Source organism: Rhinatrema bivittatum, chromosome 6 (assembly GCF_901001135.1).
Source record: "Rhinatrema bivittatum chromosome 6, aRhiBiv1.1, whole genome shotgun sequence".
In the NCBI taxonomy this organism is placed as follows: Eukaryota; Metazoa; Chordata; class Amphibia; order Gymnophiona; family Rhinatrematidae; genus Rhinatrema; species Rhinatrema bivittatum.
In genome coordinates this window covers 246,507,578-246,522,098 of record NC_042620.1, presented here as the reverse complement: position 1 = coordinate 246,522,098, position 14,521 = coordinate 246,507,578, and the positions used below count along the sequence as shown (strand labels likewise).

The window sequence follows — 14,521 nt, the reverse complement described above, 5'->3', positions numbered from 1 at the left end:
GGGCTTACAATCTAAGGGGGTCATTTATCAAAATGCGATAAGGCGTTTTCGCATGCGTTAAGGGCTCATCGCATGTGAAAACGGATACCCCTAATGAATATGCATGAAATAGATTTGCATACAACTGAGGCAGTGTGTATTTATTTATTTATTTATTTTTTGGTTTTTATATACCGGTGTTCCTGTATGAAATACAGATCACATCGGTTTACATTGAAACAGAACATGAAAAACACCAATAAAGGCATTACATAGAACAAGGTTATGAAACTTGGAATAGGGTACATTAGTTCAAAACTTAACAATAATGTTGTAACATTAATGACTAAAAGAAAAGAGAAGAGAAACCTAAAAAAAAAACAAAAAAAAAACAAAAAACTTAGTTAATAGGTCTTATTAAACATAAAAATAAAAATCATAAAAGTATAATTGAGAGAATCTCATATGTCCTGCAATTAGATAACGAGTCAGGTAGTAGTAAAGAGCATGGAGTTTGTGATGAAGAGACGCTCTTGCTAGCTGGAGGGAAAAAATGTTCATGGTTCAGAAAAAGCTTAGCTAAAAAGCCATGTTTTAAGTTTTTTTTTGAATGAAGAGTGGCAAAGTTCTAGCCGAATATCTGGTGGGAGGGCATTCCATTGAATGGGGCCTGCTGTAGATATGGCACGTTTATATTGTGAAGATTTTGTTGAGGGTACATCGAGTGTGCCTTTATATGCTCCTCTGATGGGTCTAGAAGAAAAATGAAGACGTAGTTGGGTACTTAGTTGAAGAGGGGAGATATTGTGAATGGATTTATGAATTACAGTGTATACTTTATATAGGATCCTTTGCTTTATTGGCAGCCAGTGGAGGAGTTTGAGAATGGGGGTGATGTGATCTCTTTTATTCGTATTGGTAAGGATTCTGGCTGCAGAATTTTGTACCATTTGGAGGGGTTTGATTGATGAAGTAGGAAGGCCAAGAAGAAGCGAATTGCAATAGTCGATTTTTGATAGAATAATTGCTTGTAGAACCATCCGAAAATCATTGAAATAAAGAAGAGGTTTCAACTTTCTCAAGACTTGTAACTTATAGAAACAGTCTTTGGTGGTAGTGCTTATAAATTTTTTAAGATTGAGCTGATTGTCTAGCATGACACCAAGATCTCGAACATGTGGTGAGTGATTTAATATGGGAATGGATGAACTAAGTAGGTCAGCTGGGTTTAGGAGTTTGTAGTTGATGTCTTGATTGATGATTAGAATCTCAGTTTTGTTGTTGTTAAGAATGAGGCAAAGGCTAGAGAGAAGCTGGTTGATCTGTTGCAGACAATTGTTCCAGTGATTCAAGGTTTTTTGTAAGGATTCTGTGATTGGGATGAGTATCTGGATGTCATCCGCGTAGAGATAGTGAGTTAGATTTAGTTTAGTAAGTAGACGACATAGAGGTAGGAGGTAAATGTTGAAGAGGGTAGGGGAAAGGGAGGAACCCTGAGGGACTCCCTGGTTGGAAGGGATCGATTGTGATTCTTTGTTGTTAATCTTTACCTTGAATTGTCTATTTGCTAGGAAGGACTTGAACCAACTGAAGACTGTTCCTTTAATGCCTATATCTGCCAGACATTTTAATAGAGATGAATGGTTGACAGTGTCAAAGGCCGCAGAGAGAGCTAATAGAATCAAAAGATGTGGTTGTTTTTTGTCCATATTAGCTAGAATAGCATCGGTAAGAGAAATAAGGAGAGATTCCTTACTTAACGATTTCCGAAAGCCGTACTGGGATGATACAAGAATGTTATTTTCTTCCAGATACTCAGATAGTTGTTTATTGACTATCTTTTCCATGAGTTTGGCGATCAATGGCAGATTGGCTATTGGGCGGAAATTAGCTGGATCAGTGGTAGGGAGGTTCGGTTTTTTAAGTAGAGGTTTAAGAATAGCTAGTTTAAGTTGGTCGGGAACTAGACCCTGGGAAAGAGAGCAATTAATGATGTCTGCAATTGGTTTTGATATGGAGTTCCTTATTGCGATGAGTAGGTTAGTAGGAATTGTGTCTAAGGGATGAGGGGATGGTTTCATTTTTTTGAGTATGTTTTCTATCTCAAGTGCTGATGTGGTCTCGAAAGTTTCCATCGTTGTATTTAGTTGAGGTGGGGTAATGTGAGGGAGTGGGGGTGATGAGATAGATGATGAGAGAGAGATAGTCAATTTATCAATTTGTATGCAGGTCTCTCTCATGCATATTCATTAAGGATATCCTGAAAGCCTGACTGGTTTGCAGCCCTCGAGGACCAGAATTGCCCACCCCTGGTGTAGGGGGTTAGGGGCCACTTTGACATTCTACGTGACACCTACGAACAGAACAGTGGTGTCATGAAGATTTGATGACCTTTGGAGTGAGGAAACTCACTCCAAGATGAGATTTGGGCAAGGTTCACCTTGCCCAAATCTCATCTTGGAGTGGATATGATGAAATGTTTGTTAGAGGAAGACATGATGAAATATCTGTTGAGAACCCAGTGGAAAGATATATGACACACAGATAAATAATATGGCTTTCAGAGGAAAGAAGCAGGTTCTGATGAAATAGACAATCATTTAAGGGAAAGTTACAAGTGAGGATTGGAAAATAGGTTTCCTGTTATGCTGTGAGTTGGGCAGTGAATTTGGAATAAGCGTGCTAAACTCAAGAAGAGGTTAAATGAAAATCAGTGTGTGAACAAAATCCCCTGAAGAAACCAACGGGTGAAACAGGAGCTTCCTGTCGGGATGTTATAAAAGAAATATTGATTTACAAACAGCAATGTAATAAGGAGCATTAATTTCAAATGATCGTTTAGAAGAAGCATGCTATTATAACAGTGAAAAGAAATCTTGTGCCAAATGTAATAGGGATACTTAGTAAATGAGGAGTATGTTTACATTGTAACTTAGGGAGTGTTGCAATATTGTTGTATTGTTAAAGTGTAACAAGTTTGTATTGTCAAATTTTTAATACTTTATTGTTGTGTATGAATGAGAGTGGTATAAATGGTTGATGTAATAGATGATGTTTTATGTTTATTTAAAGGATTGTTAATGAATAAAAATTGAAAATATTTAACTGTAATATACGGGTATATTGTTTGTGATACTTATCAGTGATAATACCTGTGGTAGACCCAGGATAGTCTTACTAAATATTCAAAGCTAGCCATTTAAGTAACTTTGCTGGATATATGCATATATATATATATATATATATTCACGCTTAGCTGTTTAAGTTATAACTGGTTAAGTTTAGACCTGTTCCATGGCATGTCTAGTAGGGATGTGAATTGTTTTTTGACGATTTAAAAAAATTGTCGATATTTTTTAAATCGTCAAAAATCGTTAGAGTGCGCGATACAATACAAATTCCCCCGATTTATCATCAAAAATCGTTAAATCGGGCACAGGAATTATTTGGGGGGAGGGCGGGAAAACCGGCACACCAAAACAACCCCTAAACCCACCCCGACCCTTTAAAACCAATCCCTTACCCACCCCCACCCTCCCGAACCCCCCCAAAATGTTAAATTACCTGGTGGGGGGGGGGGGGGGTGTCCCGGCACGATATCCCGCTCTCGGGCCATCGGCGCCATTTTGGCTGCCACTAATATAAATGGCGCCGATGGCCCGATAAAAAAAAAACCCACCCGACCCTTTAAACCGACCCCCTTAGCCTCCCCCACCCTCCCGACCTCCCCAAAACCTTTTAAAATTACCTGGTGGTCCGGGGGGGGGGGGGGGCGCGGGGAGTGATCTCCCGCTTTCGGGCCATCGGCTGCCACTCATAAAGATGGCGCCGATGGCCCTTTGCCCTTACCATGTGACAGGGGCCGGCCAATGGCACGGATACCCTGTCACATGGTAAGGGCAAAGGGCCATCGGTGCCATTTTTTTTAGCGCAGCTGATGGCCTGGGAACGGGAGATCGCTCCCCATGGCCCCCCTGGACCACCAGGTATGTGTAAAAAGTTTGGGGGGGGGGTCGGGAGAGTGGGGGAGGCTAAGGGGGTAATTTTAAAGGGTCGGGGTTTTTTTTTTTTTTTTATCGGCGCAGGCCTCACTAAAAAAAATTAGTGATGTGAATTGGAATCGGAACCGATCCCAATTCACATCTCTAACGATCAGATTTCCTCCCCCCCCCTCCCCAGCCAAACCCGATCGTTAAAACGATCGGGCACACGATTCACATCCCTAATGTCTAGCTTAGGTGAATATCACTAGTTAGCCGCATAACAGGGTCATGTATCAATTTGTGTTTATGGCGTTTTCTCATGCAAAAAATGCCTTAATGCATGCGATAAGCACCATAACGCATGGTACGATACAAATTTTTAAAAGGGGAGGGATTGGGGGTCGGATTTCGGCAAAAATGGGCTGGCTTTGCAAAGTGCAAAGCCATAACGCATGATATCGCACAGTTTTAATGCTGAAAATAACTATACCTTTTTCAATTGCCTTAAACTGTGCAATCTCATGTGTTGTGCCCATAATGGAATTTGTGATTTTGGGTGGGAGAAAGGGATAGGGAGAGAGCCTCTGGGGGTGGCACCATAGTAAGGGGCTATTTATGCTACTATAGGAGGCTCACCTAGTAACTCGAGATGAGGTTTAGGTAGTAGTGTAGGGGTTAGGGGCCACTTTTACATGCAGAGTGAGTTGAATGAACAGAACAGTACAGTCTTGTGAAGATTTGATGACCTTCTCTCAACCTAGCTTGATATTACCCAGGTAGAGAGTTCATTAAGCTAGGTTGAGAGAACACTGTACAGATCTCATATTTGTGTGAGTTTCCTCACTCTGAAGGACATCAAATCTTCATAAGAATGTACTGTTCTGTTTGTACAGCTCACTCTGCATGTAAAAGTGACCCCTAACCCCTACACTACTACCTAAACCTCACCTCCAGTTACTAGGTGGGCCTACTATAGAGATATAAATTGATCTGCCCGATTCACCCATAACTTATGCAGCTAACTTTTTACCCATATAATAAAACCTGGAATAAGGACATTAAAGAATGATGGGGAATATGCAGATCACACTCTAGAATTACCGATGGCTTTAGTTTTTTGAAATGTAAAGTCAATTATCTTGAAGCCGTGATGTGGAATAAGATCTTGGGTTGGATCCAGCATATTTGATGAACAGGCTTGTATGTTGTATTCCCATGTGCTTTTTGTAGTTCCAAGAGTTAAAACTCCTGAAGGTTTCTGTAACTTAAGAAGATGATTTTGGCTACTACTCAGGATTGCGCTTTTCCTGTGCAATCCCTTGGGGTGGAATAAGTTGTCATAATCAGTGTGTTGGGTTTTTTTTTAATCAGAGCTATTATCTTTTAGAAGGGTTTAGGAACAATTTTGAGGTAATTATTTTTCTTAGTTAATTTTTTTTGTTATTTTACTATGTATTACATTACTGTTATTTGTTTGTATAATTTTATTTTATGTTTTATTTGCTGTGTCTTCGCTGCAGTGTTTGTGTTTCTATTGAAATCTGCCCTGAGCGGTTTCTTAAAATTGACTTAAATAAATTCATAGGATCAAAGCAGAGCCTAAAGCAAATCTGAAAGAAGAAACTTATTATAGATAAGAAAGGACTATACATAATTAAGGAATATAAGTGGCATCTTGACTTTGCAAATTAAGAAAGTTAGCTAACAGGAAGAATGAAGATTGTGTATACATTCTTACTGTAGAAAAATATTCAGTATTATGAAGGATGCATTCCCTAGATAAAACAAGAATTGTGTATGTGTGTGTATGTTGGGGGGGGGGGAGAAGGATTAATAATTTGTTGCCAGATACAACATAAAGCACATACTGTATATTGTTTTCAGAGATGATTGTAACTATTTGAAGTAAAGTATGAACTTTAAATGGATATATTTTTCACCTACAGACTACATATTTGCAAGTATTCTTAATATTCTAGTAGTGGTAAGGAATTAAAAATACCTGCACCCTCTCGCATGGTGCAAAAATAATCTCAGTCACTTTTGTAGGATAAAATATCCCTACCATCTCCATGTATAAACACTTACTGAAAAAACCCCATAAACTAGCTGCAGATTAATGTAACTCCACAATATCTATATGTGAGCACCTGCACTCGAGACTATTTACTGATTTCCATAAAACTATAATTTTGTCTTGGTAGAATTTGTGCATCAACACAAATTTGTAGCTTTCATATGTAATTGTGGTCCAGAATTAGAAAATTCACGTCCCTGCTCAACTGGGGCGAGTGGATTTTTATGTAAATGGGGATGAAACAAGGCCAGGGAGGAGATAGTTGTGTCTTCAGCCTGATCATGTCTCAGAAGTACAATTTCAGCCTCAGTGGGAGCCTGAAAGGTAGCAGCAGTATAGGGAGGAGTGAGGTAGGGGGTGGAAGAGAACAGTGAGATTTCTGCATGGGCAGTGGAAGAGAGTGAGAAGGCTGCATGTGGTGGAAGGGAGAGATTATATTTTGTTTTTTGGGGTGAGGGGGAGTGGGCGGTTGCATATGGCAAGTGTATTTCCTTCCTGGGAAGTAATTTCTGGAGGAACTTTTACATCTCTGATCATAATAAAAGTCCTAACTGTTCAGAGATTATGTTTATTATCAAAGAACATATTTTTTTTAATACTTTGTTCACAGCCTCTTTAAAATCTCTGAATAATGATTCATATAAAATAATAGCATATTTACAAATTAATATCATTATACCAGGCAAGATGCAAAAAAGTAAGGAATCATCTTGAAGTAAACAAATTTAGGAATCATTTACTAAGGGGGTAATTTTCAAAAGGAGTTACGCACATAAATGTAACTACTATTTAGGAATTTTCCAAAGCCATTTACTCAAGTAAATCCTATGGACAATTCAATGGCATATTGTAGCAATTTCAAAAGCCCACCTACCTGAGTAAAACTCAGTTTTAATTGAGTAAATGCTTTTTAAATGCTTTTTAAAATCAGGCCCATTACATAAACTTTCAAAAGAGAAACTTTGAAAACATGAGAAAAATAGTTAGAAAAAAACTGAAAGGTGCAGCTACAAAGGTAAATAGTGTGCAACAGGCATGGACATTGTTAAAAAAATACCATCCTAGAAGCACAGTCCAGATGTATTCCACACATTAAGAAAGGTGGAAGGAAGGCAAAATGATTACCAGCATAGTTAAAAGGGGAGGTGAAAGAGGCTATTTTAGCCAATTGATTTTCATTCAAAAATTGGAAGAAGAAACCATCAGAAGAAAATAAGATAAAGCATAAGCATTGGCAAATTAAATGTAAGACATTGATAAGACAGGCTAAGAGCGAATTTGAAAGGAAGTTGGCCGTAAAGGCAAAAACTCACAGTAAAAACTTTTTAAAATATATCCGAATATATATATATCCATCATGAAAAGATAAAACAATTTCTTTGCTTCGGTGTTTACTGAAGAAGATGTTGGAGAGATACCCATTCCAGAGAAAGTTTTCATGGATGATGATTCAGATCAACTGAACCAAATCACAGTGAACCTGGAAGATGTGCTAGGCCTGATTGACAAACTGAAGAGAAGTAAATCACCTGGACAGGATGGTATGTACCCCAGGGTTCTGAAAGAACTAAAAAATGAAATTTCAGATTTATTTCAATTAATTTGTAACCTATCATTAAAATCATCAGATGTACTTGAAGACTGGAAGATGACCAATGTAACCCCTATATTTAAAAAGGGATCCAGGGATGATCTAGGAAACTATAGACCAGTGAGCCTGGAAAAATTGTGGAAACTGTTATAAATATTAAAATCACAAAACATTTACATAGACATGGTTTGATGGGACACAGCCAACATGGATTTACCCAAGGGAAGTCTTGCCTCACAAATCTCCATTTTTTTGAAGGGGTGAATAAACATGTGGACAAAGGTGAACTGTTAGATCTCTTGTATTTGCATTTTCAGAAGGCGTTCGACAAAGTCCTGCATGAGAGGCTTCTAAGAAAACTAAAAAGTCATGCGATAGTAGATGATGTCCTTTTGTGGATTGCAAGCTGATTAAAAGTCAGGAAATAGAGAGTAGGATTAAATGGTCAGTTTTCACAGTGGAAAAAGGTAAATAGTGGTGTGCCTCAAGGATCTGTACTTGGACCGGTGCTTTTTAATATATTTATAAATGATCTGGAAAGGGGTATGATGAGTGAGGTGATCAAATCTGCGGATGACACAAAATTATGCAGAGTAGTTAAATCTCAAGCGGATTGTGATGAATTGCAGGAAGACCTTGCGAGATTGGAAGATTGGGCTTCCAAATGGCAGATGAAATTTAACGTGGACAACTGCAAAGTGATGCATATAGGGAAAAATAACCCTTGCTGTAGTTACACAATTTTAGGTTCTACCTTAGGAGTTACCACCCAGGAAAGAGATCTAGGCATCTTAGTAGATAATACATTGAAATCGGCTCAGTGTGCTATGGTGATCAAAAAAGCAAACAGAATGTTAGGAATTATTAGGAAGGGAATGGCAACTAAAACGGAGGTTGTCATAATGCCTCTGTATCTCTCCATGGAGAGACCACACCTTGAATACTGTCTGCAATTCTGGTCACCGCACTAGTCACTGGAGAAAGTGCAGAGAAGGGCTACCAAAATGATAAGGACCCTATGAGGAAAGGCTAAGGAAGTTAGGGCTGTTCAGTTTGGAGAAGAGACGAGTGAGGGGGGATATGATAGAAGTCTACAAAATTATGAAAGGAAATTATGAAAGTTAATGTAAATCGGTTATTTATTCTCTCAGATAATAGAAGGATCAGGGAGCACTCTATGAAGTTAGCAAGTAGCTCATTTAAAACAAATAGAAGAAAATTCTTTTTCACTCCGCGAATAGTTAAGCTTGGAATTCATTGCGAGAGGATGTGGTTAAAGCAGTTAGTGTAACTGGGTTTAAAAAAGGTTTGGATAAGTTCCTAGAGGATAAATCTATAAACTTCTATGACTGTAATTTATAAACAGGTAATTCGTAAGCAATAGTAGCTTGTAATCTATCTAATGTTTGGGTACTTGCCAGATACTTGTGACTTGGATTTGCTACTGTTGGAAACAGGATATTGGTCTTGATGGACCCTTGGTCTGACCCAGTAAGGCATATCTTATGTTATTTTTTCCATAGACACAGAATGGGAAAAAGCCTTTAGTAAATAGGCCCCTTAGCTAGTTAAGAGTGCATTAATATTCATGGTCAAACATTTTTCAATTTCTTCCTATATTTGAAATAGATTCAAATATGTCTTCTTAAATGTCACAATTAATTGTTTAAAATGAACATAATAAATATAAGATACAAGAAGCAGAATGCAAATTTTGAGCAGCATTAGTGTTGGTCTCCTCACATTTATCTTCATTTTTCCTCTCTTGTGGCATTAAGCAACTGCTTGTCTCAGGCCTAGAATATTCCAACATTGTGAACATGGGACAATTCAGCCCTTCAACTGTCCTTTTATAGGTTGCAATCCATTTAGGTAACCAAGCCATTTTCCAGTCACAGCTCTGTGGATTATAGGAAAAAAACACATACCTCAGTTTAGATAAGGGTGAAAACAATGAATTGGGTACAGAAGTCAAAATGAAGAAACTCCAGTTTGTTTAAAGAAGCAAAAGCATAAGATTATTATTGAGCTGCAGTTTTTTTAAAATCACACAGGCTGTTACAGGAGCAGTTAATTTTAGTAATTCTGTTATCTTCAAGGTGCAGGGATTTGAGCTCAATCAAATTTTTGAAAAGCTGATTAGGAAGATGAGCTATATGGTTATGTCCTAAGTTTAGCACATTCAGTTTCTTTAATTGGCTAAAAGTATCATTTTGAATCACCCAGATCTAGTTCCTTCCAAGGTTAAACTCATGTAGTTTTCTTAGATACTTGAGAGAATTTCTTTCTATAGGTTCTATGTGATTATTTTCCAAAGATAATTTTGTGATGTTGGGTAGTTTCCTGAAGGCTTGTGTGGAACTTAATGAAGAACTTAATGAAGCTTAAATGAAGAACTTCTAAAGAAAGCAGCTGTAAGAATACCAGAAAGTGAATTTCAAAGATGTTACACTAAGACAAATCCAAGGAGATAAAGTTTTAGAGTCCTCGAAAGGTGTAAGCATGAAGGTAGGTCATCTTTGCATTCTTGCTGAAATTTAAAACTTTTAGGAACCACTTCACTAAGGTCCTGTTTTTAAAAAACATTTACATGCTTAAAATTGCGTTTTACACGTGAAAATGCACTTTAGCTGTGTAAGTGGGCTTTTGAAAATTGCTACAATATGTGCACTGAATTATCTATAGGATACTCACGTGTAAGTGCACATTATAGGCCGGGGGACGTTTTCTGGGCGGGGTGGGATGGTCCGGGGGGGCGGGGCTAGAGGCACCTGGTATAGTAGCCATTTGCTGCTGTGCTGGTACATGCAACTTACTCCTACTCCTTGGCAGGAGGAAAAGGTAAAATAAAACAATTAGGGGTAACTAGGATAGTGATAGAGGGAGGGCAGGATAGGGGAAGGGGAAGGGAGGTTAGGGTAGGGGGTTGGGAAGTTCCCTCCCAGTCTGCTCCTTAATTGGAGCAGACTGGGAGGGAACTGGGAAAGGTCCCGATGCGTCGCCGCGCGTATTTGCAAAATTAGACACCCCCTTGTGTGCGCCGATCTGGAATTTTATAGCATGCGTGTGCTGGTGCGCACATGTTATAAGATCACACATCCATGTGCACGCACCGGGTAGCGTGCGCGCGTAGTTTTTGAAAATCTACCCCATGAGTGTAAATGGCTTTTTAAAATGACTACAATAGTATGTTACATTTACATATTTAACTCCTTTTAAAATTTCCTCCTAAGGGTAAATGCTATGGACATTTCAATGGTATATATTGTAGCAATTTTCAAAAGCTCACTTACATGGGTAAAGTGCATTTTCATGTGTAAAACACATTTTTAAGAATGTAAATGCTTTTGAAAATCTGGCCCTAAGCAATTTTCCCATAGACACAGAATGGGAGAAGAGCCTTAGTAAATCAAGGCTTTGGTCTGCACAGAGCAATAAAAGCCCAAAACAAGAATTATGATCTAACTGAAGGCTTTTAAGAAAAGGAACATGTCTGAAAGAGTTGAAAGGAAGAATCCTTAAAAGACTGTCAGATAACTGTAAAGAAATGGCAGATGCCGGTATTTCTGTAGCAAGATGTTTTAATCCAACTCTGATAAGGTGAATGACATTTCTTGGAGAGCAAGTGTTCTCTTTGGAGCATGCAACCGCATTCAAATCCAGTCCTCTTGGCACCACCAGGATAAGCACAAAAACAAGGAATAACATGGTTGATCAGTTAGCTTGTTTTTCTAATATTGATGAAATTACCGGTAGGTATTTTTATTGCATCCTCATATATGGTTAAGGTTCTTTGTCTAAGATAAGCTGAGTGCTATGGTGGAAGGTGAACTGGCCCCTCCTTTTTTTTCTGCATTTTCCAGCTTTCATGTTAAAATTCCAAGCAATATAGTAGTTTCGATACCTGTTCTATAGAGGGGTTTACAATATATTGATAACATTTTAGGATCATGTTATTAAGAAGGCATCTATGAGTGAAATGCAGCTTCCAAGATAAACAGAGGTTATATGTGTACACTTGCTGTCGAAAGTCTACACCCTTGAAACATATTTTACATTTTGTTCTATCAATGTGTCAGACCTGTGATTATTTAAAAGAGGAGATTTTTTTTTCTTCATCAACAGACTACACCTTTCAGGGACAAAAATGTTTTGTTAGAAGACAAAGTATTCCCATATACAAAAAACATAACAGAAATTCAACAACTGAATAAGTCTTCATCCCCATGAGTCCATAAGGCCCGAGTTTAAAAAGCCGGTGCTTTAAAACTGGGAGATACATACTAGGCCAGGTTGTGTGCACGCCGCTGGGATTTTCAAAGGCCTGTGGCCACGCGCATATATTCCAGTACACGCCAAAGAACGGGTTAGAGAAAAAGGGGGCAGGGTCGGAGGGCGTGGACGGGGCATGGGTGGGCCGGGACAGCACCATTAGGCATTGTCCTGCTGAAGCACACGCTGGCAGCCGGCTGGCCCGTGCAACCTGCTACTGCTCCGGAGAGCTCCTTTATTAGAATAGATTCGGAGGGAACTGGGGAAAGGGCCCATCGCATCGCCACACCCATCTTATAAAAAAAATTTCCTACTCTTACACACGCAATTCAGCACTCGCACACACATGCGTGCGCCAATATAAAATCGGGCATGCGTGTGCGTGTGGGTAGCGGATTTTATAACATGCACGTCGGCGTGTGCATGTTATAAAATCGGCGAGTCCATGTGTGTGTGCCAGGAAACGCACACACATGGACGCCCATGAGCGGGTTTTAAAATTTACCTTCTCCTTGGTGGAAGTCCTTTGGCAGCAGTTACAGCTGTGTCTCTGTTGGGATTGGTCTCTACCAACTTTGCACACCTAGATTTGTCAATACTTAACCATTCTTCTTCACAAAATTGTATTTAAGCTGTGTCAAGCTCCTGGGAAGCATTGATGGACCTCATTCTTCAAGTCATGCCACAGATATTCATTTGGATTGAGGTTGGAGCTCTGACTGGGCTACTTCAGGACAATTTTTTTTTTGTTCCTTAGCCACTCTGTTGTAGCTTTGGCTGTATTCTTCAGGTCATCATGCTGACAGATGAACTTCTGTCATGGTTTCACCTTTCTTCAGAGGGCAGCAGCTTTCCTCAAGGACCTTGCTCTACTTTTCTCCATTCATTGTCCCTTCTAAATGGACAAGTGCCCCAGTCCCTGCCAATGAGAAACATTCCTATAATTCCTATAACATGATGCTGCTACCACCATGGTTCATAGTAGAGATGGTGTTCTCTGGATGATGTGCTGCATTAGGTTTGAGTCAAATGTTACACTTTGCATTCAGGCCTAAAAGTTCTATTTTAGTTTTACCAAAACACACAATATTTTGTCACAAGGCTACAGTATCCCCTGAGTGTTCATTTGGATGCTTCAAATAGGATTCAAGGTGGGCTTTCTTGCCACCCTACCGTATAGGTTAGATTTTTAGAGTGTTTGTAATATTGTTATCACATGCACCCTTTGACCAGTCGTGGCCGTAACAGCTTATAGCTCTTTCAAATTTGCCATTGGCCTCTTGATTTCCTCCCTGATCAGTCTCCTTGCTTAGTCATCCAGTTTGGAGGCCATGTGATCAAGGTAGGATCTTGGTGGTGCCATATATCTTCCTCTTCTTTATAATCATCTTTATTTTGCTTTGAGAAATATTCAAGGACTTTGCAATTCTTTTGTAGCATCCATAAGTCTTTCCACAACTTTGTCTTGGAGTTGTTTTGGCAATTCCTTGGTGCTCATGGTTGGGTCTTTGCTTTGAATATAATTACCAGGCAGGAACTGCTGAATTTATCCTGCTGTCATGTGAATCCATACAGTTTAACACAGGTAGGGTCATTTCACTTGGTGTGTGCTTTTGAAGGCAATAGGTTACACCAGAGCTTTAAGTATTTAGGATTGCTACATAAGAACAACAGGGTGACACTTATCCAGCCAAGCTATTCCATGTTTTTATTTCTACTTAATTTTCTAAGAAATTCTGAAATATATTTTTCACTTGGCACTTGGTAGGATATTTGGAACAAACACTATTTTAATGCATTTTATTTCCAAGCTATAAAGCAACAAAAGGTGAACATTTTTTAAGGTGGTGTAGACTTTATATAGTCACTGGTGTGTGTGTGTGTGTGTGTGTATAATACCTTTCTCTAGGTCTCTCTTTGGTAAAGTACAGTATATAGTCATCTTGTAGACTGTGCAAAACCCATTTTCCTCGCACTGTGCTATGAGCATATTTGGTTTGCATCACCAATGGGGGTTTTCTTCAGAAACAGCTATGGCAGCTGTATGCTTGGCAACTATTTTACATTAAAAGAGTGACATTGCCAGCTACAGTATCTTAAGATAGAACTCTGCTAGAGTATCACTTGCTTGAAGGATTTGTTACACATATCACATAAAACTTGTACAAAAACATGAACCTGCATAAAAGTAACAAAGATGGATCTAATTACAGCTTCTACCAAACAATTATTAATCATGATCAGACATGATCCAGCCTTAGGAATTAGAAAACGTCACAAGATGTAAAGAATATGCGTATCCCCCATTAGACTAGAGAGAAATCTGGATAGAAACCCATAGGTTAGAAATGGTATTATATACTAAATATTGCACCTTTTTGAACTACTGAATCTTGTAAATAAACATGGGAAAGGTGAGTTGCTAGGTGTGAACTAAGTAGTAGATCTTGCAAGCTGATCTGCCTAAGATGGTGGAATTCAAATGAGGAAAACATCAAAACATACCCTGGATAAGGAGAGATCTTATAAGCATTCCTATTATACAGCTGGTGACCAGGATGTATCTTGAGTGTGTGGAGAGGAATAACTGGCCTGATTGGATGGGCCAGCTGCTCTTTT

General features: G+C 38.9%; 1 pseudogene; it reads right to left on the bottom strand.

Annotated features, from left to right (window-relative positions):
- Positions 1 to 325: 325 nt before the first annotated feature.
- LOC115094685 lies at positions 326 to 11,338 on the bottom strand (annotated as a pseudogene).
- Between the last annotated feature and the right edge of the window lie 3,183 nt (positions 11,339 to 14,521).